The sequence below is a fragment of the Diabrotica virgifera genome, chromosome 6, assembly GCF_917563875.1.
Source record: "Diabrotica virgifera virgifera chromosome 6, PGI_DIABVI_V3a".
Lineage (NCBI taxonomy): Eukaryota > Metazoa > Arthropoda > Insecta > Coleoptera > Chrysomelidae > Diabrotica > Diabrotica virgifera.
The window spans coordinates 111,522,072-111,548,269 of record NC_065448.1 but is presented as its reverse complement, the minus strand read 5'-3'; the positions used below and the strand labels follow the sequence as shown (position 1 = coordinate 111,548,269).

Sequence of the window (26,198 nt, the reverse complement as noted above, 5' to 3'; positions counted from 1 at the left end):
AGACATGCACTGTATAGCTATCTTTGTCGTTATAATCAAATATCCTTAACTCGCGTTGTCATGGTGGTGACATTTGAGCAATAAATTACAACAAAAGTTTTGACAGTTTTGTTATTTGAAAGAAGTTAGAATTTTTAAATGTCAAAGTTCTTCTTCTGTTTTTTTGTCATATAATTTAATTTAATAAAAATTTTTTGGACACCCTGTATAAATAATTATATAAATGTTTACTTTACTGAACAGAGAATTAAAGAACCTTTCAAATGAGCTACTACACGACCCCTATTCTCATTTAAAAAAATCATCGATTGTGTCATCACGCCCAGACTGATGACGTCACTAGTATACCATATATGCCACAATATCATAACTTAAAAATAAAAATCGACCTGTTTCGTATTTTTTTCCTTAAAGTCGCCGGTTTACGAAATAACGAATTTATTCCTTTCATTTGCACCATACTGTATAGGTATACACATTTTACACATACAACGGTGGAAAATAATGTCGCGCACGCGTGATTAGAAATTAAAAAACAAAGGAGTTTTGAATACTATATTGCAAAAAACTCTTCGGGATTTCATTAATCGATGTTTAAAGAATATGTACCTACCTTGGCAACATTTAAATTTTAAGTGTTTCACATAGTTTTTGAAGGTTAAAAATGGCCTATTTCGCAATTTTTCAATTTTAAATCGCTTATATGTCAAAAACTATCAACTTTAGAGAAAACTCACTAAAGACTTTTTTTGTTTGGAATGCTCCAAAAACCTAAAAAAACTTTGTTCCATGCAAAACAAATAATTTTAGGAAAAAAACAAAAAAAACGTTTAAAAAATGTTTGACCCACTTTTGGTCCTGGCAACATGCAAATTTATTAAAAGGGGTCCTTTTTGAGTAAAATCGTACAAAAAATCCGAATGGGAATTTTTTTCCTAGCGGATGCGCAGTGGCTTTCTGGACTAACAAGAATGATAAAGACAGCAATACATGGTGCAAGACAGCAAGATGGTGCCTTGTTTAGCAGTAAAAGGTGTGTAAATTTTGGATTAGGTCACTTTCATTCTCAGCGTGCGAAATATAGTTAGTTAGCTTGTCGTTAATGAAAAACAACTAAAAATATCACAAATTTGAGAGGTAGTTACATTTAATACTTAAAACAATCCTGAAACGGGAAAACCCAATCATATCCGTTGTTCTGTTATGAAACAACACATAATTGCTCTCATGAATAATGATATAACTATAAACAAAAAATACTAATATGAAAATGACCATGTAATGGTATACAATTACGTTCTTGTCTTAGTGAGATATTCGATTAATATACATAAACTATCAATGAAATAGCATGGTAATGTTTGACATAAATTATTTACAAAAACTTTACAAATATTTTAAATTATTATGAATATAAAATAAATTGTAGAGTGAACATAAACTGTACAAAAGCAATAATACGATAACGCCAAAAAGGCGTTAAAGTTTAATGGATTAGTTGGTTTAATGGATGGTTAAAGGCAGTTTAATGGAAATTTTTGAAATGAGATTTTCCATTTTGTTGAAGAGGAAATTCTGGAACCATATACTTAAATAAGTAGTAAAAATTTTGATTTAACCATCGCAACAAATTTTTACATTCTTCAATCAAGAGCAGCTCTATTGTACATAAATTTATCGAAGGTTGTTATTTTGACAAAAATGGAGCAGTATGAGAGAGAAATCGGTTTTTAAGAAGGCTCGTCAAGGACACACACATATGAGCGTATAACAAATTAAGGACTTCTCTCGGTTTCCTATATTACTGTATATGGAAGCTTGGACATTGAAGAAACAACACATAAGAAAAATAGAAGCGTTAGAAATGTGGTGTTACAGAAGAATATTGAAGATTCAGTGGGTTCAAAGGATTACCAATGTTGAAGTGCTACGACGTTTAAATAAGAAGTTAGAAATTATGAACAGTATAAAAACCAGAAAACTGGAATATTTGGGTCATGTTACCAGGAACCTTAGAGAATGGTTTAACTGTAGTTTATTACAACTGTTCAGAGCAGCAGCCAACAAAGTGACCATAGCAGTTATGATATCCAACCTCCGGTAGGAGATGGAACTTTGAAGAAGAAGTCGGTTTGGCCGAAAGATATCTAGTGAAGGTTGTTTTGCATTAAGGTTCTGCACCAAGTCCCTATATATTTAAACTTTAAAGATATACTGACAGAGAAGGTCAAGGAGAGGGTCTTGATCAATTCTCTTTTTAGATGAAAAATTTTATAAGTGCAGGAGAAGAAAGAAATGTTGGAGGAGGAGTAGAAGGGTTGCATATTGGTTATTAAAGAGAGATGAATTTAGGTAGATTTTACAAACAGTCGCCCAAGAATGTAAAAACAGTGATATTTTCAATAATATCGACAAACGACCAGTACAAAATGGTCGATAAGCGCGTACTACTTCTAAACATCGATTGGATTGTAAACAGTGATGACTTCTTTTGCGGAAGAATTTGAAAACGAGCTATTTCGCTTTACCCCACTATTTCACTTTACCCTTCCCTCCCCTACATACATACATACATACATACATACATATCCACAAACATTTTCCTTTTTTTAAATAAAAATTTACTCATATTTCTGAGTTCGGTAGCTTTTGAACGGTAGGTATAACCGATTTTCAAAATTAGACATGCGTTGGAAAGGTAATGATCAGTACTATTAGAAGCCGCAAAGGTCGGAGTTAAATTTTCGAAGCTTTTGGGAGTTTTGGGGACGAGAACGAAAAACAGACCCTAAATAGGAAGGGCCGTAAAATCCACACCCTTGGACCAAAATGGATGGTTGACATATGAATAGGTGAGTATTTTCCTGACCTTCTCTGATAGTTCTCTGGTAATAAATTACATAAATGACAAGTTTCAGACAATTTGATACAATAAGGGCCGGTTGTTCGAACGCTAATCAACAATGATCACTATCAAATATTTAATTACTGTCACAACTGTCAATGTCAACTTTGGTTGGGTTGCTGAAAACATAATTGATTATAATTATGAGATTAGCTAATCAATTAACATAACAATTATTAACATATTTGATTAGCTAATTTCATAATTGTAAACAATAATTATGTTTTCAGCAACCCAATCAAAGTTGACAGTTGTGACAGTAATTAAATATTTGATAATGATCATTTTGATTAGTTTGAACAACCGGCCCTTAGGGGTCTATCGCTAATCAAAAATAATCACTATCAAATATTTAATTACTGTATTATCAAATATTTAATTACTGTCACCAACTGTCAATGTCAACTTTGTTTGGGTTGCTGAAAACATAATTATGGATTACAATTATGAAATTAGTTAATCAATTATGTTAATAATTGTTATGGTGATTGATTAACTAATCTCATAATTATAATCAATTATGTTTTCAGCAACCCAATCAAAGTTGACATTGACAGTTGGTGACAGAAATTAAATATTTGATAGTGATCATTGTTGATTAGCGTTCGAACAACCGGCCCTAAATCTCGTTAAGTTAATATTTATTTTTATTCCTCAAATACTTATTTAAGTAATATACCTAGATAATAATTAATATTTAGTAATATGAAAATAAAGACAAAAATAAATAAATAACAAAATAACTATTAGTCCAGAAAGCCACTGCGCATCCGCTAGGAAAAATATTCTAATTCGGATTTTTTGCACAATCTTACTCAAAAAGGACCCCTTTTAACAAATTTGCATGTTGCCAGGACCAAAAGTTGGTAAAAAATTTTTTAAACGTTTTTTTTTTGTTTTTTTCCTAAAATTATTTTTTTTGGATGGAACAAATTTTTTTTAGGTTTTTTGGATCATTCCAAACAGAAAAGGTCTTTAATAACTTTTCTGTAAAGTTGATAGTTTTTGACATATAAGCGATTAAAAATTGAAAAATTGCGAAATCGGCCATTTTTAACCCTGAAAAACTATGTGAAAAACTAAAAATTTGAATGTTGCCAAGGTAGGTAGATATTCTTTAAACATCGATTGATGAAATCCCGAAGAGTTTTTTGCAACACAATATTCAAAACTCCTTTGTTTTTTAATTGCTAATCAAGCGTGCGCGACACTATTTTCCACCGTTGCATGTGTGCAGTATGGTGCAAATGAAAGGAATAAATTCGTTATTTCGTAAACTAGCTACTTTAAGGAAAAATCCCGATACAGTTCGATTTTTATTGTAAGTTATGATATTGTGACATATATGGTATACTAGTGACGTCGTTCATCTGGGCGTGATGACGTAATCAATGATTTTTTTAAATGAAAATAGGGGTCGTGTGCTAGCTTATTTGAAAGATTCTTCAATTCTCTATTCAGTAATATAAACATTTACATAATTATTTATACAGGGTGTCCAATAATTTAATTTTTTTGTCAATTTGCCAAATGATTTAATTTAATAAAAAATTTTTGGACACCCTGTATAAATAATTATGTACTTGTTTATATTACTGAATAGAGAATTGAAGAACCTTTCAAATGAGCTAGCACAGGACCCATATTCTCATTTAAAAAAATCATCCATTACGTCATCACGCCCAGATGGATGACGTCACTAGTATACTATATATGCCACAATATCATAACTTAAAAATAAAAACCGACCTGTTTTGGGATTTTTCCTTAAAGTCACCGGTTTACGACATAACGAATTTATTCCTTTCATTTGCACCATACTGTATACACGCAACGGTGGAAAATAGTGTCGCGCACGCTTGAGTGGCAATTAAAAAACAAAGGGGATTTTGATATTGTTTTGCAAAAAGCTCTTCGGGATTTCATCAATCGATGTTAAAAGAATATGTACCTACCTTGGCAACGTTCAAATTTTCAGTTTTTCACATAGTTTTTGAGGGTTAAAAATGGCCGATTTCGCAATTTTTCAATTTTTAATCGCTTATATGTCAAAAACTATCAACTTTAGAGAAAAGTCACTTAAGACCTTTTCTGTTTGGAATGATCAAAAAAACCTAAAAAAATTTTGTCCCATGCAAAAAAAATAATTTTAGGAAAAAAACAAAAAAAAAACGTTTAAAAAATTTTTGACCAACTTTTGGTCCTGGCAACATGCAAATTTGTTAAAAGGGATCCTTTTTGAGTAAGATTGTGCAAAAAATCCGAATTAGAATATTTTTCCTAGCGGATGCGCAGTGGCTTTCTGGACTATATGATGATGCAGATATTGAACAATAAATTAAATAAATTTCATAAATGACATCATCATCATTATTATTATCAGTCAGCCATTCTTGTCCACAACTGAACATAGGCATCCTCAAACTTTTTTCTGCATATTCAGGTCTTGAGCGCTGTATCCAGTTACTTGTAGGGGAACAGTGGGCAAAGTGACCATGCTAAGGAATATTTTTTTTATCTTGAAGAAAATGAACAAGAAATAAACTATATATTAACATAAGATACCCTATATACTTAGGTACATAAGGCAATTTTTATTTTGATTTATCACGGTAAATTTTTTATACTTATATAATATATTTTTTACTCTAACCCTACCAAATGGCCACTTTGCCCTTCGGGTTAGGGCAAAGTGGCCATGAGGTGGCCATTTTGCCCGATATAAAATACAAAATTTAAAATGAATTTGTATACTAAATAAAAGTGTATTTTCAAAATAAAAACATTATTGCGATCATAGAAAAAAAAAGTTTCACTCAGAGTTTATTTACAAACGTCACAAATAAAATCATTGTCTTCTTCTTCACAGCCGGCACAAGCCTCATGTGCCCATCGTAAACAGCCGGAACACCTTATCCATCCTTCATTGTCCCTTGACTTGGAATAATAAGTCCCCGCAAAAAGGGCAATCAATATCGGTATCACTCACGTCACTTTCCGAGTCATTAAATAAAGCACGCTTCACTGATTTTGATTTCATTTTCTGCTTTCCTTTACTTTTTTCTTTGCTTCCTTCATTCCGCTTGTTAACCTGTTTTGCTTTTTTCAGGTCCAGCTTTATTTTCTTAAGCCTTTCCTTTTCTTCTTTTTCTGCTTTTGCGGCTACTAGTTCCATCTTGAAAGGGCTTGAGGTCAAAACTGCAGCTGTTCCTTTTTTTCGTTTATTTTCTCGTTTGAGAATGTTGGTTTTAGGGATTGGAACAATATCCTGTGGGCTTATAGCAAAAGTATAGTGCCTCTTGCCCTTGGAGATGCTGCTTCTATCACATGAAGTATTGCAATGAGGCAGTGGGCTAGGCTGGAAGGTTGAAGTACTTGGCTTTGGCGAATCTTGGTCTTGGGAGATTAAAACGAATGTAGAATTTGGATCTCCAGATCCTACAGTGACATTTTGGGTGTGATCATTGGAAAACATAGGAATTGCAGAGTTGGATGCAGAGGTAACTGGTCGGAAATCTACCTCTTCAGAATGCAGGTTCTCTGTATTTTCAAGTGGTGTCAATTGACGTGGAGGAATATTTTGAAGCGAATCTGTAATATCTTTTCCTGGTACCATAGTCTCTTGGTCTTCAATAGCTAATTCTTGATTTTCAGCTTCTTGAAGAGAGGTCTTACACGGAGATTTCTGTGGTCATGGCTGCAGCAAAATCCATTTCAGTAAACTTATGTCTATTTATAGGAACTAGGCCACATTTTCCAAAACCCCTTTACCGCAATTGTTGCACCGAGAGAAAAAAATTCTTGACATAAAGAAACTTTATTAATATTTAAGAAAGATCGACTTGGCATATCGCCTAACAAATATATCTTTGTATGTAAGTAATAATTTTCTAAAATATTTAAAATAAATTCTACTATAGCCAAAGAAATATATCTTAAACATGATCTATCACTTTCTGGCAAACTTCAAACCCATTTATCAGAAAGAAATTGCACTTGATGTTAATTAATTTTATTAGTCATAAAAATATATTTTCTACACATTAGAAAACTATTCTTTCTGAGCAATAATATTTCTTAGTAAGGAATATTATTATTTCACTATTAATAATTAATTTATTTAATGTTAAGAAATATATTTCGCAGAGATAAACGTATATTTAGAGTTAAGTTAATATTTCTTGAAAATAAAGTGATATTACATACGGCGAAATAAATCATTGTGTTAAGGTAAAATCATTATTTATTAATAAAACAAGATATATAACGTTATTATTACATACAAATATTTTCTCCACTCTTAAACCACTGGCTTCTACAGAACAATAAAAGGATGGAGAGGCAAATCCAACTTCCTTAAATTTTCCTTCTTTTGTTAATAGCACTTCGTATATCAGCAATTCACTAAAACAAAATCGTTATGTAGAAAGAGTAAACTTACTTTAATAAAAATTTTTTTATAAAGATATAGATATTTATTTTGACAAATTTAGGAAATACAAAAAAAACAAATACACGGCCCCACCTAAGAACTATTAATACTAATAATAATCAATCATATTTAGTTCAAACATGGCATTATTTAACCTACACATCTTTGTTTATTTTTTTCTTTTTGTTAATGAAATATTAATTATTTATCTGTGTAATATTAAGTCACACAATAAACATTGTTTAGCTAAAACAAGAGGGAAAATACAACCAATGTAAAACATTGAAACAGACATAATAATATGTAATTTTCTTAATTTTTATAATCTAAAAGAGACAGCATACCTAATCATTAAGAAATTTTATTACGGGAAAGTATTATTAGTTTACATCTAAGTCATTTAATACATATTAACTAATTCACGGTTTTCGGCAATAACATTTCTAAACCATAAACATATATTTCTTTTAGACTAACTGATTTCTTTATCTCAAATAAATGAACAGAAAAAATCCTCAGCGTTGCACCCGCCATGTTTGATATAGCGTTGTATTGTATATTTTTATAGAAGGCGATACATTCAAGAAACATATTATAGTTGATACATAAGTATACACATTTTTAAAGAGGTACTTACATGTATGAAGTTCTACCATTTCTGGAAGGCCCCGCAGTTGGTTAATAACTCCTTTCTTAATATTGTTCTGAAGCTATATATTATATCATTCTGTCCCAGCTTTAAATTGTGGCATATTTCCTAGTTAGAGTAATAAGCTTTTTTATTTCAGAGTCGTCCATCATTATACCTAAAAAGCGTATAAAGAACTATTATGTTTCTTTTTTAACCATTCGGATACGCAACAATATTATTATTACATCTTAAATTACTCAATTTACTTTTATTTAATACCTATAATATGTACGTACCTTCAAAATATCCATTAATTTTTAAAGTACACCAATAAATCCAACATCCATCTATATGAACATGAACATATTATTATCACGCCATCTTGACAAACACTGACCACAAACACTTAAATCATAAATAGTTAATCTGCGCAATTCTTTTGTGGAAGAAAATCTCTTTGCAAGTAACATTTCGGCATTAATGACAAAGTTTTTATTTTATAACCACAGTTACTACAGAGGGTATTTCTGAAGAATTATTTCTTGTGGTTTAAAATATTTATTTGATTGCAAAAAAATGTCTTGCTCACAAATATAAATATGGATTAACTTAACATTATATTTTTTATACTGCAAAATATTTGTAGTTTTCAATTTAAGAAATAAAAACTTTAGGATAAGAAAATTAAATGTAACCATTAATGCATTTCTTAGTATTGAAGAAATTATCTGTAAGAAATTATTGAGTTGTATTTAAAAAAACTCGTTTCTTTATATGTGAACCGGTATGTTTAAGTTAATAGCATATGTTAACTTTTAAGAAATATTGCTCAAAGAAATCGGTGTTTTAGGAGAAAAGAAATTGTTCTCTCGGTGTGGAGTAGCTGCAAGTGGAAATGCCTCTCCAAGAAGTTTAGACACCTGATACTGTGTCACTTGCCTACCAGGATTATTACCCATGAATCTTTCAATCGCTTGGATATAGTATGTATTAAAAGGCCCCATGAAAGAAACGTCGAGTGGCTGCAGCTTATGACTACAGTGGGGTGGAATGCAAACTACAGTTGTATGATTTTCTCTAGCCCTTTCAATGAAATCTAGATTTTTTGTATGGGTCGAATGTCCATCAAGTATCAGCAAAACTGGGTCGTCTTCGGATGGCTTCGCAAACTTCAAAAAAATGGTCAAACCATTGTGTGAAAATTTCAGTTTGCATCCACCCTGAAGGATGACAAACAAAAGCTGTTCCAGGTGGAGCTCCGTCTTGAAGTCGAACTCCATCTAGTTGGTGGTACACCTCTACTTATTTTATCCTCTCTGGGTTTCTATCCCCTCTCTCGGATTCAAGTATTCACCAAACAATATTCACATTAACACTACCCCACTTTAGATTTTTAAAAGCATATTTTGACACTGCTGTAAATAATTTAGGAGATCTAGTATCTCCTTGTCTGACTCCTGTTTGTATAAATGACATCATCTTCTTCTTAAAGTTCCGTGCATTTCTGCATAAGCGTCCACCGTACATTGTCTTGTTAGGTTGTCTGGTGAGATGTTAGATATTCAGGATTAAATAATTCTGTTTTCAACAGCATTGCGAAGCATTTCGTAGCTGTGGATTTCTGGTCATTGGCGAATATTACGCAGCCATGACATCTTTTTACATCCCAGACAGCTCTTACCCTCTATCATTCCTTCGAGTAGGTACTTATCAGTTTCTGAAAAGTGTATCGTTCTCCTCGTAATATAGGTATGTCCCAAGTACGCAGTCTTCTTACTTTTAACATAATTAAAAAGCTTCCTATCCTGTAAGCCAGCTCTCCTTCCTCATTTCTGACTCTATTCCGCCCATGATACTTATTCACGATACTTATTCTATGCATTCGACGCATGCTTCCATTCCGTACAAGAACACAGGCCAAACGCGACACTTTAGCATCTTGTATCGGAGATACAGTAGGAAAAATGAAAGAATACCCATGAACGAACATATAAAACATGCTGTATTTTCCTGTCACTGTGGCACACAAAAAATTGGCCAGAGCAGGTACATGTAATAATTATTGTTACATGTACTTGCACTGGACAATTTTCTTTGTGACACGGTGAAAGGAAAATACAGCGTGTTTTATATGTTCGTTCATGGGTATTCTTTCATTTTTCCGACTGTATAAATCATGACATCAAAGACATCATAAAAACCAATAAATAAGGCATATAGATGAGTTTACCTGAAAATCTGTTACGAATATTTAAAAAAATTAAATATCTCAAATGAACACATTTACTTTACAAATAAAAATAAAGACAAAATGCTGTATTATAATAATAATTTTAATTTAGAATTATTTAGCACAACCGAATAGAATTAGAGTTCAATTATATTCTTATTAAAAAAAAATTTTCAAAAATATTACTATTACCATTAAGGTAAGTATCTAAATGGATCCAATTATATTATTCCTATAAAAAATCCGTTCTGTCGTGTCAATACCAACCGCCTCATAATTATTCAGTGGCTAGTTTCACCTGTGGCGACGTACAAACAGGTAGAAATACCAAATTGTATGAAAAGTAAACAGGAGGTGTTTAAAAGTCTCCAACCAATCATAAAAGCGAATAAGATATGAGGCGTGCCATACCGTATAAGTCATAATCATTAAATTATTCATACAGCACACTGCTGATGCATGAATATGAGCAGTGATCTATCAAGCTATTTTAATATTGTGACTATAAAAATAGTATAGAGAGAGTATCTAGAGTTGATTGGAGATTTAGTATTTACAGTTACGTCGGTAGATGCAGTATGATAGCATGCCATATTACGTTAAACAAATTTCTATGTACAGGTTGTCCCAAATTTATGAAAGCAGATTTTTTCTTCTGTTTCTAACGTACTTTTATAAAATTTGTGATAAATATTTTGATATTCGGGTAAAATAAAAAATATTGGTATATTATTTAAGGCCTTTGATATTCTATAAAAATATATTAAAGATATAATTTACACATTTTAAAATTAAAAATACGTTTTTATACTAAATTTACAATCAAGATGCAGTAGAAATAAACAAACCAAGACACGTTAAATGCTACTAGAAACACCCGCGAATCATAATTTACAATTTGTAAATACCAAATCATGATTTACAAAGTTTATATCTATATACATTGTAAATTATGATTCGGGAGTGCTCCTAGTAGCATATAACGTGTCTTGATTTATTTATTGCTACTGCATCTTAAATGTAAATTTAGTATAGGTAGTTTGCAGTAGCAATTCGTTACTGTATGCTTATACCGTATAATTAGTTCCATAATGGAAGCAAATCACAGGATCCAAAATATAAAACCAGCTTAAATCAAATTAAACAAAAACAATAATTTATAAAATAAAAAACTTCAAAATACCATAATTTATACATACTTCAGTAATCTAACGACTAAGGCTGCACCTACATTGGATCCGTATTTCTCCGATCCGGTCCGATGTCGGATTGAAAACAAATAACCAAGCCACCTCAAGCTATTAAAGCGCAGTGCCCACCTACACTGCAGTGGCAAGCCCGATCCGATATTTGGCGATTGATGGGAGAACCTATTCAGTTCGACGTCTGCCGATATCGGATCGTATCGGAGAAATACGGATCCAATGTAGACGCAACCTAATGGCAGTATCTAAGGGTTAGATACTTATAGATTACAGATCACAACAAAGAGACTGAAGATACTAATTATTCACTCTGCTTCGGCCGAATCAGACACACAATAGCAATTGGTCCAAATTAAATGAACAGAAACCGACAAAGGAGACAAACATAAAAGATACAACCCAATTATGTTTTAGGTGGTCTAGGACGTTTCATCGCCGCCAGTTCATCGCCGCCGTTTCGATGCCGCCAGTTCATCGCCGGCCGTTTCGATGCCGCCGGTTCATCGCCAGTCAGTTAATCGCTAACTGATATATTTTCTAATTTTCGACCAATTTTCGACAGTTACATTTATTATTTATTTTTAGTATTAATTAGGAATTCTAGGAAATGCGAGATATGACCATTCCCGTTGCCATACTTAATCTTTTAATAGACTTTTAAACTTTTATAATATAAAATATAATTTAACACTACAAATTTAATACTGTTTAGTATCAAATTTAGGGGAAGTAGCAATAGAACAGTAAATTAATATAATATTATTTTTTATCTATTTATTTGTCATAAGTTCTGAACTGAATTTAACGTCGTGTCGTGTCATCTCCCATAATACAAGATCAACACTGACTAACTGGCGATGAAACGGCCGGCGATGAAATGGACTGGCGATGAACCGGCGGCATCGAAACGGCGGCGATCAACCGGCGCGGCGGCGATGAAACGTCCCATTCCGTGTTTTAGGAGGTGGCAACGGAGAAAAAAAAAACCCTAGGAAAATCAGTAGGGTGTGATCTGATATTAGGACAAATAATGAAAAGTCCTGCCACCTCTTCAGTCTTCAGTTCAATCGGTACTATCGTTGATTAAAATTATTGTTTAAATACTTATTTTAAAATGACTAAGAGATAAATTAAAGCATAAAATATAATACATAAAGCTTATATTGTATTGTGACTAAGAAGATCTTCACAACTACACTGTATTTCAGAACTGCCGTTCTGAAATGTTAGTTATGTTTGTGAACGTCACACTGATGAGTTCGTATCATTTTGTATTTGACTGTATTTTAAGTAATGTTGTTTTCACCCAATTTTGAAAAAATGTGAAAACTTTGAATTATCCACGTCCGTCTGTCTGTCAGTCTGTCTGTCAGTCTCTGATCACAACTCCTCCGTCAATATACCAGCTAGAATGACAAATGAGGTGTCAAATGAAAGCTTATAATCCAAGGATCGTATTAAAGGTGAGAAATTTTACCTAGGCTGTCTGACCGTCGGTCTGTCCGACCGCGAATATAACTCCTCCGTCGTTATACCAGCTAGAATGACAAATGAGGTATCAAATTAAAGCTTATAATCCAAGGATGGTAGTAAAGGTGAGAAATTTTACCTAGGCTGTCTGTCCGTCGGTCTGTCCGACCGCGAATATAACTCCTCCGTCCTTCTACCAACTAGAATGACAAATGAGGTGTCAAATGAGAGCTTATAATCCAAGGATGGTACTAAAGTGAGAAATTTTACCTAGGCTGTCTGACCGTCGGTCTGTCCGACCACGAATATAACTCCCCCGTCCTTATACCAGGTAGAATTAAAAATGAGGTGTCAAATGAAAGCTTATAATCCAAGGATGGTACTAAAGCTGAGAAATTTGACCTGGGAAGTCTGTCCGTCCGACCGAGAATATAACTCCTCCGTCATTTTATTAGGTAGAATGACAAATGTGGTGTCAAATGAAAGCTTAGTTTCCAAGGATGCTACTAAAGGTGAGAAATTTGATCTAGGCTGTCTGTCCGTCTGTCTTTCCGACCGTGAATATAACTCCAACGTCATTGTATCAGGTAGAATGACAAATGAGGTGTCAAATGAAAGCCTATAATCCAAGGATGGTAATAAAGGTGAGACATTTGACCTAGGGTGTCTGTCCGTCCGACCGAGAATAGAAATCCTCCGTCATTTTACCAGGTGGAATGACAAATGAGGTGTCAAATGAAAGCATATAATCCAAGGATGATAAAAAGAATGTGTGTGTACTTTGTACGAACGTAAGAAGGTATACTCCTATTAGGTATATGATTTCAACGAAATTAATATACTTTAAACAGTTTATTTATATTTTGTTTAAATATTAAACTAATTTTAATACTTACTACTTTTCAAAAAATTTTATTAAAACAGTACCAAAAATTAAAAAAATAAAAGAATAAAACACACACAAACACATTGAAAATTGCCACAAATAATTTCTGAACAATAATTGTCGGACAAATTTTTAACTAAATAAGTATTTTCTGAAAAAAAAAATTATATAATAGATATACTTACAATTATAAAATAAGACATGTGCGGTGTTCTTTAAGAGACGAGATGAGATGAATGATATAGCGCGACTAGGTGTATTGAGTAATGTATCAACTGACGGCAATGTAGCATGGCTGAAAGACTTGATTAGAGAAAATCGTCGAAGTTTAAAACGAAGCAATTTCAGAAAATGTTGGTGGGAGTATATTAGGTATATATCTATTACCTATGTCCATTCGGAAAACTGTCTTATATTCTAAAGAACAGAAAATACCCGCAATACCTAAAAACAAGAGTATTCAATCAATGTATACTCCCTGTTCTAATCTATGGCTCTCAGACATGGACGTTTACAAAAGAAAATATGGAAAAAATAGCAAAGACAGAAAGATCCATGGAAAGACAAATGCTGAACATTAAACTATCAGACAGGAAAAGAAACGAATGGATCCGTAACAAAACAAAAGTGAAAGATGTCTCTACCCAAGTAGCAAAGCTTAAATGGAAGTTCGCCGGACACACCCTACGGCAGAAGGATGAAAGATGGACTAAGATGATTATACATTGGAGACCGTGAAACCACAAACAAAAAAGGGGAAGGCCACAGATGCGATGGTCGGATGACCTGAAGAAACACACTGGGTCAAATTGGATGCAAATTGCCCAAGATAGAGAGGCATGGAAGAAGGAAGAGGAGGTCTATATCCAAGGATGGATGTTTAGGGCTGATTAGATAGATAGATAGATGTCAATATTATTGTAAATAAACTACGCTATAGCAAAGTTTCTGCGCAATGCGTTCCTCGTCTTTTGTGATGGGACCAACACAGCTTGTGTATTGTATGGGTTTATCTTTGCAACATCTCACGAAATACAGGCAAAGCGGTAATGACTTTATTCCGTCATTAATTGCTGTCGACGAATCTAGGTGTCATTATTATATTATTATCTTGCCATCAAGCAATAAGAGGAAAACGTTTAGATAAACTCTAGGTTTTCCCCAGAAAGGACCAGTAGTACAAATAGTATGTGCCGCACTTGAAATGCGCATGCGCATCATTTCAGTGTGTTTTAAATTCTAGTTTTTACTACCCACATCCGAATATTTTCAACTTTTTAAATGTCATAATGGGTATTCAATCCAAAAATATGTGAAAATAAAAAGTGCAAATAACTCGTGTTACGAGAGCAATGTAGTTTAAATAAAATTAAAGAACTGCAAGATAACAAATTACAGAATTAAGCGTTTATAACTCCCCATTAGGTTTAGTTATTATGTTTATTATTATGTATTAGGTCTATAAATAGGTATGGTAAATATGTACGTATTTACTAAAAAGTATGTTTTAGTTAGTTTATAAAAAAAGTTAATTATATTAAATAATGATTAAATAGAGTAAAAAATATTTGATTTTTGTGTTCTCTTAAAAAATTTAATTTATGTTCTTAAATTTGACCCTCGTAGGATATATACTACAGTGTTCGAGTGAAAGGAGCAGATCATTATCTGTTAACAACTATAAACCGTTTATCCCTTTTCGTAAAATCCGTGAATTGAAGGTCCCCGACCATTTGTGGCACCTTTAAGAAGCTCTTTTTCTTTAACATTTTATTAAAATACAGGGGAAATAAACAATAATCCAGACTCAAGACGTGGTCTGAAGGCAGGCGGCAGGTATCGACAGCATGTAAAACACAATGTGACACAACCGAAGGCCGGCAATTGCAACAGGGGTTGTAAATGCAGGTTTTTCCTACTGATAAACATTACCATTATAAAAATATACTCTAATCTCTTTATATAGAGAGAAATAATTAGGTCATTAGGAGAATGTATAATGTTAAAATTGGTATCCGTTTGAAACTACATTCTACATTCTGTTATTTTAAAGCAAAAAATATAGTTTCATTCTTCACATCTTTATTTATTTCAATGTACATTTTGTTCGAAATTGTTTGGTTCAAATTATTACTACCAAAAAAGCAAGACCAGCAAGACTCTTGCAGCAAGACCAAGACCAAGAACAAGACCGGCTAGTGCAAGACCAAGACCAAGACCAAGACTGCCTTTTAGCTGCAAGACCAAGACCAAGCTTGCAAGAACAAGACCAAGACCAAGACTAGCCTGGTCTTGGTCTTGTTCTTGTTTTGCTCATCACTACACACTTCGTCCTATATGGTCGATTAAGGCGCATAACAAATAACACATAGCAAAGTGTGGTGCCGCCATTAGGGCTACTGAATTTACATCAAATTCTGTATTTAACTTACTGTCAAAAATATGTTTAAGTGCATTTGGAATTATTTTCTTTCACTAGTATTTTACTATTTTGGGTACAAATACAACTAATCTTAATAAAAATTTTTAGCGATCTTTAGTTTACTTTTAGCGATATAGTTATAGACATAATAGGTCTATAATAAATGAACACACATGTGGTTCCTCATTTATTATGCGCAATTCGCAAGCTTGAATTTTGAGCGCCGTTAAAAAGTCTAATTTAATTGTAGCCCCAGGTATAGGAGATCATTTTTATTGCTTTTACTTTTCAATATCTATTAGCAAATTATAGGCGCTAAAATTGATCGATTTTATGGTTTATCCTAAGCGAGATATTAACAAATTTATTTGTAGATTATAAGTTTTTAATTTACACATAGCATGATTTTAAAATGTACTTTGAAAGATATTGTTCGAATAATTTGGTAAAGTAAGAAAAATACAAATTAAAACAATAATTACGATAAGTCACTTCAGTGGCCAATCTGCAAATAATTGTTGTCCATTGCATTTTGATTATATTTATCGACAATTAGATAATGAAAGATGTTTTGATATAAATTATTTAGGAGTACAACCTAGACACAACTAACCAGCTTGATAACTTAATAACATGTGAAAACTGAGTCCAGCAGTAAATTTCTCGACAGATCTCATAATTCATTCACAGTTTAACAACATATTTTACGAAGTGGATGTTAGGGAAATAAGTCCACTACTTACAATATTTTACTAGGTATATAAATATGAAATAAATAAAATAAAACCTAGTGCAGCATTGTGAGTAGTGGACTTATTTCCCTAACACACATGAAAATGTGCTCACACCTGCAACCTTCTCATCATTTTACGAAGTGTTTTTTAAAACCTCTTAAGAAAAATCAAATAATTTATTAATTTTTTAGTCGATAACACTTTTGTATTTTTAAATCTTTTATGTTCATAAAATTTTTTAATTTGTATTACGAATTCTTTCATACAGTAACTATATTTTAAACAACAAGAGACAAAATTATTCAGTTCGTTAACTGCTTTTAAGCACCCCTTTAGTGTCGGTACTATCTAACGTAAAATACTATTTCCGATTGTTCCCCAACGAATGATATCAAAATATAACAATAGTACCTGTTGGAGGGGTTAAATTATTCCCCCTTCTACCTCAACAGGTGCACGTAGTTCTTGAAGCATAACAGTGTATCGGGCACTCACTCGTCCGGCACAGTCCGTACTAAGAAGTCAGCGAATAGCATCCTGCTCTCGAAACCATATCGCGTGATTTTTTCGAGAGAATTTTGACAGGAGCTTTTCCTGAACAACGTTTGTCGTCTAGCCCAGCATTGAGGTCTCTCTGAGCAATTCGTCGCTTGTGTGATTGATCACTAAGGTTATAGTGTACGTCGCCTTGTGTTTGCCGGCGCTTGTGATATATGGACACAAAACAATTAGTGTATTGGGATGAACTTGTGAAAAGAAAAATTAGTGTTAAAGTAAATAGTGACTTCGTTTACTTTTAAGCTGCTAATGCAATGAATTAGTAGATCTAACTATTTTTTATAGATTTTTAAAGTATTATTGGTGTTTCTTGTGCGGTAAAAACTAAAGTGAACATTTTATTTTTATTTGGAGTAATTAAGGGTAAGTTCCCTTTACTAAAAACAAAAAAATATATTCTAAATTTCTGTATTTAATCTGAATATATTTTTGCTTTTTAATGCCTAATAGGATAACTGAAACTTATTCATTCTAATCCAAAATTAAGTTTAGAAAGCCATAGTTATCAACAGAAAATGATCTTTCAAAATTACGCCATACAAATTTCTTAACGCCCTTAAAAATAAAAGAGTGTAAATTGGTAATTTTAAAGTATAGCAAATGTTTAAATTGACAAGGAAACAAGCTTCTCTGATAATATAAAAAAAATATTATATTTCCTTGGGCACAGTTTACTTCGTTTCAGATTTTTTTCGTTTTGGAGCTTTTATAGCTAATAAGTGTTATTTTTTTAACACTTTGCATGTATAATTGTTTAATTTCTTGCATGTCCTTATCTTCTCTATTTATCTCGCCACTTAGGTACTATATAACTTTAAAAAAGAAGTTAATCGATTCGGTAGTTTCAAAGATTTTAAATTCCTTAATTTATTTATTTACTTGTCTTAAGTTCTGTCGCGAGATTAACCAAAAAAGTTATTTTGTTATTTTAAATTTTTATTTTATAAAATAATACGAAATGAGTAAGGTCGGCGACGACTAAAATAACTTATTTAAATATTACGAAACAAAAAAATTATTAAACATCTCTCAATATTTTCACAGATGTCGCTCTAAAATATATCGAAATATTGGTTGTAAATAAGATTGACTTTGAAGAATATAATATTAGAATGTAGCCATCAAATCACTTAAATATGAATTACAAAAAAAAATTCAAAATAGTTTAATAAACTGAAAACTTATTGCTTCAAACATAAATTTGGTATTACAAAATCTAACGAATCTAAAATATTTTTCTTGAAACATTTTATGTAGAGACTTATTAAACAACTGAACATTGAAGTATATAGACATTCTTGCTCTTGCCTTAGAATATTATGTTTTCCATATTATATAAATAGGTACGTTGCAGTTTGTTCCTGTGTACCAGTACCTATTACATTTTTTAAAAATTTTTAAACGTTTATTTTTAATAATACCAAAATTTAGACTGTCTTGTTTCTTATGCAGTAGCTTCTCATCTTTATTCATAATTTCTCTTTTCGTCTTTTGACAGTGTAATAAAAAATGTCGCACTATTTAAGATTATGTATTTATTTTCCTTCTTCTGATCTATGTTACAGTACAATGTTGTTACAATGATTATTACTTATACAATGTACTTACATATCAAATTAACAATGTGAAATTAAAAACTGATAGTTTTAGCTTCTACTATATTCTTATATAATTATATAAGTAATAGTAAAATAAAAAAGTGTCTAACTAGTTTTGATGGGAAATAAGCCACAATTTTACTAAAAATGATTTTATTAACGTTTTGGCGCCCAAATCGGGTGGCTAAACGTTAATAAAATAATTTTTTAGTAAAATTGTGGCTTAATTCCCATCAAAATTAGTTAATTGCAAAAATACCACAAGAAAATAGCTCCAGAACAACATTAAAAAAGTGTAAATCCTAATATTAATTGCTGTTGCAAAAAGTGTATCTGTTGGAGTCAGAAAACCTCAAAAAAATCCCAAAAACAATAATCAGGAAATATAGGGATACTGACTTCTCGTCCAGGAACCAAAAAAATTTAAACTAAAAAAGTTAAAAAATAACAATAGGTATCATTGGAATATCCTTTCAATATGTAATGGATTTACATACATTAATTTTATAAAATATTTCGGAACTATTCAAAACAAATTTCTGGTTACTTTTGCTTTAACGCTTCGCTTTAACATTACTATTACTTTTTTTGTTAAAGGCATAAACATTAGTAATTAAGCCATTACTATTACTTATTAATCACAAAAAATTATTTAAATGAAACTTACTTTTTTTCTTATTATAAGTAAGTCCTGGTTCCATAAATACTACTACTGACTGTTGTTCTTTCATTCGATCATTGTCCCGTGTATGCATTTCTAAAATCTATTAAATTATTTAGTTTTAATATGAGATTCATGTTCATATTCTAATATTCAGTGTTCGTCAGGTTTCACTCAAATACAAATTTTCGCGTAAATAGTTTGTTTTTTCTCGTTTATTTTTAAGTTTGCCTCAAATATACCTTAATACATATTTATAAATATTATTGTTTTGCTTTTATTTTATTTGTTTTTCTTGTGTTGTTCTTTCACTCTATATTATGTCTGTGCTAGTCTATTCCCCAAATGGTTACTTGCAAATATTTCATAACCCTATTTTTTATTCTTGCTTTGTTAAATTTTTTGTAGTGTATAAAACTAATTTATAATAATTGATGGATTCGACCGTTACTTCATGAAAATTCATTTTATCGAACAATAAAATATTAAAAACTGTCTTTTCCACACTACGATTTTTCAGAAAATTATTTATAATAAATCATATTTTTTTGTTGAAATGAAATGTCATTTTTTACTAAAATGGATATTTATAAACTATCGGTCAATAACATCTCAGAAAGGTCACTCAAACATACTGCCACTATAATATTTAAGGCTCAAGTTGATAATACTATTAGAAGAATAGTAACTATTAGAAGATTTGTTATTCAAGTAAAAACTAATGGGTTCATTTATTCTATTACCATGGATAAAGTATTGCCAATCTTACAAGTGTTCTTTCGTAGCATGGAATAGGCTCAAGTGCAAAATGGTACATTTTCAATATTTTGAAAATTCAAGAATTTCAAAATTACAATGACAATGCTTTTTTAGGGAACTTTTAAATTGGCAATCTGATTAATTTGTGCAATTTTAATTAAAAAACCATTTTTATCAACAGTTTTACATTACCTTGAATATATGCATTTGATAATCTTGTATCAAATATTTTGTATTTTAATTTTTTTAAATAATTAAAAAAAAGCAAACAGAAATCTTATATTTTATAATCATAATGGTTTACATAAAAATGATATGATCGTCTCTACACTTCTATATTCTACCAAATAATTTTTGTATGGTTACACTTTTAGAGAGCTGTTTTTTCGTTCTTGTTAAAATACATTATCTTGAAAATGATTTTATTACATGTATTGTATTTACCTTGACAGAAATGTTCGTATTGTAGGACTAACTTTTCTACACCTGGTCGTGGGGTTAGAATTTTATTTGAACACAAAACAGTAAGTAAGACATTAACACTTACTACGCGAAATATTCATTTCCTTCCAAGATTTAATTAACATTATTCCTTTCTACTTATTAAACAACTGACGAAATAACTATTATCTATGCCATAAAGTTTTAACTCATGTATTATAAAATTAAATTCTATTTCATGGAGACAAAAGTTAGAATAGTAAATGTAAATTAGCTATATCAATATTTTTATTGATTATTACTTCCTTGTTGTTTTTACAGCTTAAATTATACAGTTAAAAACAATAATAAACTTTCTTGCTTCTGCCCAATCTATTTTTATTATTTTAAAGCTATATATATTATGGCTTTAATATTAACTTTTTAATGAATTTGTCAGTAATTTTCTTAATAACAAAACATAATATAATAGTGCAAGGGTATAAAAACAAGAAGCTCTTTATGAATTAATTAACCTTAAGTTTACATGACTAATTTTTAACTTATTATTCGTAAAGGCAGCTGCTAAGTTACTATGTATTAAGTAGTTTTCATTATATTATTATTTAACCCTTTCGTTCACAAATTAAATTTCTTTAAGCTAAAAATCTGAAATTTGCAACAAATCATGAAATGATAATTTTTTGCGAATTTTTGATATTAGTTTTACATGTTTAAAATGCACAGTTTGGTCACTACAAGATGTCCTCATTTGTGGATATCGTGAGCAGCCAATGAAGTAAAAATATTAGATATAATTTTTAAGCTGACAAAAAAACAAAGACTAAATAAAAATTTTAAAAAAATAAATGTCGTTGTCCATCGTCGATTTTGTCATCTCGCTAAGTACACTATCCAGTTTTACTTTGACACCGTGATTCTTTCGATAACTTCGTGAATGCCTGATCTTTGCCTGATTTGTTGGTTTGTTGTGTGATCTCAAAAGATGAAGCCCAGCGTTGTACGTTGTATAACTTTGAGTTTATTTGCTGATCTTTTCGTTAACGTTAAAGTCTCTGTACCATAAGTTTGCATGGCCAAAACATACTCGGTACAAATCTTTTGCTTGAGATATATTAGAATTGAACTTTTTAGAATATAGCTTAATTTGCCAAATTCTACACATGTCAGACCTATTCGTTTTTGTATTTCATGTGTTTGATTGTCTCTCGTGTCTCAGTTATCTGTAAGTGGCATGTTCGCTGTATGGTATTCTTGCCAATAGTTATATTTTCGCTCATTACGAGATTTGTCATAAGTTTACTTTTCTCAAAGTTTATCCTTCTACTAATAATTTAATCTCTCTCCACATATTTCGATGACCATATATTGCCAATGTGTGTTCTTAAATGTTGACTCTGGGGCTGCCTTAAAAATGTTGGTATAATATTATCTCTTTTTCTTACTCCTCGACTGAAGTTAATTTTTTTTATATTTTCGTGTAGTCGTATATTTAATGTTACGTTGTTATAACTGTTTCGTTTTTATTAAGCGTGTACTTGTAATCTATTGGGCCATGTTTTATTGCTTCCAGTACTGTTTTCAACTCTTCACCAACAAAAACCCTCTCGTAATCGATAAATGCAAGGAGTGGAATATTGCATTTGAATTCTTTATTTATTTTTTTTAGGAAATGAAATGGTTATTTGTGCTATGTGCTACTCAGAAGCCTTCTTGTCCTTCGTTTATTCGAAGTTAGTGTCTTCTTAGTTTAAGGGTTTGTACATAATATTTAGAAACATATTATGTTTCAAGAGAGTAGTGGATCTATAATTTTTTAATTGAGTACTGTAACTAGACTATTGCTGCATTGTTCCAGTCTGTTGAAATTTTACCATCGTTTAGGTATTTAACCTTCGGATGACCAAGCGGGGGAAATTGTGGCCCCAGCGTACCTATGTTTTTCTTTAATAAATTCAAAAGTATTTTCAATTTTTAACTCATTATTTTTTTATTTGACTTTAATATCATTCTAGATATCCTCATATTTTGAAATAAAAAAAATTCCCTATATTTTACTAATAAAAAATATATTCTGAAGTTGATTTTTAGTAAAATACCGTCTATTATGTGTAATTTCAAGTAGTTTTACGCTAATGACGTCGACTTTGTAAAGTAACAAGACACTTACTCAACATTGTCAACATACACACTACACATGACACTAATACTCAGGTTGTGACTGGCTCAATGACATAAAGTCCATGCCTAAAAAAAAATAAAAAAAACTACATTTTTTTGTTAATTGTCATTTTTGACATTTTGACCTGGGGTCATTTTCCCCCCCTTGGTCATCCGTGTAACAAAAAAAGGTTGGTCATCGGAAGGTTAATAAAGGTTAGTAAACAGAAGGTTAATAAACAGTTCGCTTAAGGTCAAGCGAAAGATGGTTCTTTATTTCCTTTAAAACTACTCTTACTCCTGACATTTTCATTGGTATAAGTACTTCAGATCCCTGATTTGTGGAAGTGGTTACTCGAGTCAAGAAATCGTCTTACCATCTTTAGCTGCCATAGTCTTCATATTCGTTATAAATTCTAGTTATATTGAAAATGTTTTGTTTTATCTGTTGTTGCCTTGCGTCTTGTATTCTCAGCTTGTATTTCTATTTTATTGTGTATGAGTTTCTTGGCTCTCAGATTCTCTAAGAACGTCATGGCTTAAAAATCTAAGAGAATGGTTTAACAGATCCTCTGCATCCCTTTTCCAAGCTGCCGTCAACAAAATTACTATAGCCAATTTGATAGCCAACGCTCGATAATCGAGCACGGCACATGAAGAAGAAGATGAGGTACTTGTCTTTATCTTTAAACCTTCGTCCTCTTCTACCGTTTGAAAAATTACGTTAAAAGTACTTATATCGTTACTCTAGCTCTTATTGGTCTGTGATTGTTTCCTACTCATAGTTTATTGAGTCCAATTACAAATTAAACTACTTGTTCGTTGTCTGTTATTATATACTCGTATTCACTTTATTGTCGTATACCTACATTTTTATTTATATTACTCTAACATATACAGTCGAACCCGCTTATTAGAATCCATGTTATAGGAATATCCCGGTTTATGGAATATAAATTCAAGTTCCCGAAACATTTCCATTTACTCCTTAATAAATTTATCTGTTTATTGGAATAGGATCTAACTAGATAATATCGCTTATTAGCATATTTTGCAGGTCAAAGAATTTTTTTTTACAATTTACTAAAAATTTACATTATGTTTGGTATTATGGTTTGTCGTCAACGGCCTGTGGTGCTGGATTAGATATTATTAGGGTACTAAATATTTATTACTTTGTTACGAATACCAATTCGATCTTTAGCATGGGCCGACAAATGCATGGGTCATAATAGTACATTATATACCGCGGGACTGAAGTAGTACATTTAATCCTGAAGGTAAAGTTTATGGCCCGACCGCAGGGAGGGCCATAATTTACCTGAAGGATTAAATGTACTTCAGTCGCAAGGTATATACGATACTTTTCGTACTTCCGGTATGATTTTATTAATTATTTCAATAATTTCAATCAGTTTTTTCTCTCTTCAACTCATTTAATAAACTGTCTTTAAAATAAGTTACCATAGTAACATTGCGTTGTGACAGTTATAATTTAGAAACATTGTCATTACTAGTGTCATTGTAAAGAAACATTGTTATTGATAATTATTGGTATCATGAGTGAAGAAGGTGTATCTGATATTGATAAAAGAGCAGCCGAAGTAGGTGAAGAATTGTTACCACCGAAATCTAGAAAACTATACGAGCAGCAGTACGATGCTTTTAAAAAGTGGTGCCGCTTAAAAAATGTGAGACAACCTACTGAAAATGCGCTGTTAGTCTACTTCGATGATAAATCAAAAGCGGTTTGTGCCTCAACTCTCTGGGCACATTACTCAATGCTGAAATCGGTTATTAACATTAGAGAAGATATTGATATAAGTAAATTTCCAAAATTATTAGCTTTTTTGAAGAGAAGAAATGAGGGATTTAAGCCAAAGAAGTCAAGAATTCTCACGTCTGAGCAGGTAGATCAGTTCTTACGGGAGGCTCCGGATGATAAATATTTAATGCTTAAGGTAAATTTGGAAATTTGTTTATATTCAGAAATTTTAAGAAATCAATTTTTTTGTAGGTTGCACTTATTTTGGGCGTTGCGGGAGCTTGTCGTGGAAAAGAGTTGGTTGATTTAGAAATCGACGATGTGAGAGATTTGGGCGATTCCTTCCTAATTGCGATTAGAAACACCAAAAATAAAATTGACCGAAATTTTGTGATCAAAAATTCAGAAAACAGTGCCATCAGTTTTGTGGCGATATTTCGGAAATATGTGGCATTGCGAAAGACAGGGACAACTCATTCAAAATTTTTTGTTCAATACATCAACAAAGAATGTACTACGCGAGTAGTAGGAAAAAACATGTTTGGTACAATTCCACGGCAAATAGCAGCTTTCTTGAAATTAGAAAATGCGACGTCTTATACGGGACATTGTTTTAGACGCACATCTGCGTCTTTGTTAGCTGATTCGGGAGCAACAATAGACGTGCTGAAGAGACATGGAGGATGGAAATCCTCCAACGTGGCCGAGGGATATATTGAATCGTCTATTAAAAATAAACAAAAAATTTCAGATAAAATATTTGGTCAAGTCGCCGATTCGTCCACTATAGTTATGCCACAGTCCTCATTCTCGCTTCCTGTTTCCGCAGGATCTTCGAAACAAACACCAGTTCAGTATGAAAAGGACCTATCTGTTACTCGTCAGTTACCTGCTGCATTAACCCAGGAAAGACTGGTCAATATGACGAACTGTCACAATATTAATTTGAATATTAACGTTAATTACCATTCTAATTAATTATATTTTTCAATAAAATATCCCTTAAATTCGTTTGTTTGTGATTTAATCGTTCCGGGAGTTTCGTCAATATTTAATCCCGGAGGGATTAAATGTGACACTTTAGTACCTGTCACAAGGGAGTGAAGTTGTCACTTTAGGCCCGGAAGTACGAAAAATAATTTTTATTTGTCTACACAAAGGCACTGTTGCCTGTTATAAAATTATTAGAAGCAGTTTATTTAGAATTCACTCAGAGAGTACCTACTTGTTTACAAGATGTGAATTATGGCTTTGTTAAATTCGAAAAGAAGGGAAAAGAACAAGAATGTAACAATCCATTTCTTGACGCCAATAAAACTTCTATTCAACCAATGGATTAAG

General features: G+C 31.7%; 1 protein-coding gene across 3 annotated transcripts in view; it reads left to right on the top strand.

The window, feature by feature from the left end:
* Nucleotides 1-17,425: 17,425 nt before the first annotated feature.
* Nucleotides 17,426-26,198, top strand: part of LOC114331378 (paired box protein Pax-5) — a 513,967-nt gene continuing 505,194 nt past the window's right edge. For all 3 annotated transcript variants that reach the window (XM_050652775.1, XM_028280947.2, XM_050652776.1), the window contains exon 1: nucleotides 17,426-17,836. The gene's annotated coding sequence lies outside the window, so the exon portion shown is untranslated. The remainder of the gene's footprint in view (nucleotides 17,837-26,198) is intronic.